Genomic DNA, 2,804 nt, shown 5'->3' on the forward strand with positions numbered 1-2,804 from the left:
CCCCCCCGGGCAACTCTGATCACAGCTTGACCTATTTGATTCCTGCCTACATTCCAAGGGTGCAAAAAACAACCCCCCCACCATCAGATATGTGAGGAAATGGACTGAGGAGAGTTCAAAGGCACTGATGGACTGTTTTGAAACCACAGACTGGGAAGTGCTGTGTGACACGGGGAGGACATAGACAGTTTGACAACCTGCATTACTGACTACATAAACTTCTGCGTGAAAACTGCTGTACCCATAAATTAAGTACGGTGTATCTCCAACAAAAAATCATGGGTCACATCTGATCTAAAGAATCTGCTTAACCAGAAAATGATCTTATATAGTTCCCTTAACTGGTTTAGTAGGAACCTTTTCATCTCTTCTTCCTCCTTTTTGATGTTGTAAGGCGTACCCCAGGGCTCCGTACTTGGACCTCTTCTTTTAAGTATTTTAGTAACAACATTTGGTCATTAATCGAAAGCTGCTCTTCTGTTTTAATGCAGATTATCTGTTGATGTTTTTAAAAGAAAATTTATTTTTAACTAACTGTTAAAAAAATTAAAGTAACAAGATGGCGCTAATGCTGACAACAGGAGCCTTCTGGTCGCTCTGCAGCACTCATCAGTTTTTTTCACTTTCGCTTTACTTTTCTTACTTTTTCTTTACTCCTTTAACGGAGTACTACTATTAAAAGTATCCGATGGATACCGGCAATCTTAAAATGGCAAGCGGAGCCAGTTCTCACACATACAGAGGATGCAGAGCTGGGACTAAAATAAAGGCTAAGGTAGCGGATGGACGGAGGTGTTTCAAATCATCGATTCCCTCCGTCATATTGGGCAACGTATACTCTCTTTCCAATAAGATGAATGAGCTTTCCGAGCTGTACAACCATGTATATATACCTGGAGTGCAGCCTGTTCATCTTCACGGAGACTTGGCTTACTGACAGCGTAACCAATGTTAATCTGGACCTGCGAGGATTTACGGCAGTGAGAGCCGACAGGGACACAAAGGCATGCGGGAAGGGAAAGGTGGGGGACTCAACATATACATTAATAACTGTTCGTGTAACCCCGGACATGTCTGCATAAAGAAAGTTTTATGTTGCCCAGACTTGGCGCTATTAGCCGTTAGCCTCCGGCCATACTATCTGCCGAGGGAGTTTAGTCACGTGATCCCCCTTTGTGTTTACATCCCTCCGAGAGCTGTCGCAGCCACTGCCTATAAGAAAATCCACACCGTCACAACAGGGCTGCGGACACAACACCCTGAGGCTTTCATCCTGATTTCTGGTGACTTAAATCACGTCACTCTGGATTCTACACTGGCTGACTTTCATCAAGTGGTGGATTGCCCCACAAGGAGTAACAGGACAATTGACCTTCTGTATGTTAATGTGAAAGAGGAATACAGAGTCACCGCCCTACCCCCTCTGGGCAAGTCTGACCATAACCTGGTTTATGTCCAGCCACAGTACACCCCTTTGGTCCAAAGGCAGCCAATCATCAAACGTTCCATCAGGAGATGGACTCCTGAAGCTGAGTATGAACTAAGAGACTGCCCTGACACCACAGACTGGGATGTATTACTGAGTCCAGATGACGAGGACAACGAGGGAGCTACCCAATGCCTAAAGGATTATCTCAAATTCTGTCTGGATGTGGTTGCCCCTGCAAAGACTGTACGGTGTTACCCTCTCCTGTCTTCTTCCACTACCTCTTTTCTAGTGCCTTCTACACCATCCAGCCACTTGCCCTCCAGGATAAACTGACGCAAATGCAAGTGGACCCCTGTCTTGTCGCCTGGATTTCCAGCTACCTCACGGACAGACCACAGTATCTCGGGCTGAATGACATCACGTCTGATATTGTGGTCAGCAACATCGGAGCACCGCACCCTCTCCTCTTCACTCTATACACCTTTGACTTCTGGTACAACTTCGAGCTGTGTCACACCCAGAAGTTTTCAGATGACACAGCCATTGTGGGGTGTATTAAAGACAACAATGAGGAGAAGTACAGGTGCCTCGTGAGGAACTTTGTTGTATGGAGCAAACCCAACCACCTGCAGCTCAACACCTCCAAGACCAAGGAGCTGGTCATAGACTTTGGGAAATCCAAACAAAAACTCTGACCAGTTCTTATCGAGGGTCAGGAGGTAGAGGTCGTGAAGACTTATAAATACCTTGGGCTGTGGTTGGACAACAAGCTGGACTGGGCACACAACAGTAGGCAGCTGTACAAGAAAGCCTAGAGTAGACTGCACTTCCTGCAGAGGCTCAGGTCTTGCAGCATTTACAAGAAGCTCCTGAAAGTGTTTTACCAGTCTGTGGTTGCCAGTGTTATTTTGTACGCTGTGGTGTACTGGGGGAGCAGCACATCAAAGAAGGACTTACACAGATTGTAGAAGCTGATCAGGAAGTCCAGCTCTGTGGTGGGCATCAAACTGGGCCCTCTGGTGACAGTGACAATGCCACTGTAAAAGTAATTTTAACATATGTTATCAAAGTGTGTTAAAACATAATCTGCTTATAAGAAACATGAAGTTCCTGTTTTTGAAACCCTGCTCTGCACAGGAAATGTTTTGTACGTACTCAGGAAATGCTTTTCTCAATGTGTTTTGCAAAACATACAGTCTCTTCCTCACCATCTTTGTGAACTGTGTGACCTTTGCCCAAAAAAAGAATGCACGCAATTAAAAACAACTTGAAAGATTCTTGCTGCGCGAGGTGTCTTCAGGCAAGGAGTGGAAGCAGCCGGTAGATTTGTTTTAATAACAAACGTCAAACAAAACAGGTCCAACAATAAAGCAAA

The sequence above is a fragment of the Cynoglossus semilaevis genome, chromosome W, assembly GCF_000523025.1.
Source record: "Cynoglossus semilaevis isolate Cse_v1.0 chromosome W, Cse_v1.0, whole genome shotgun sequence".
Taxonomy (NCBI): Eukaryota; Metazoa; Chordata; class Actinopteri; order Pleuronectiformes; family Cynoglossidae; genus Cynoglossus; species Cynoglossus semilaevis.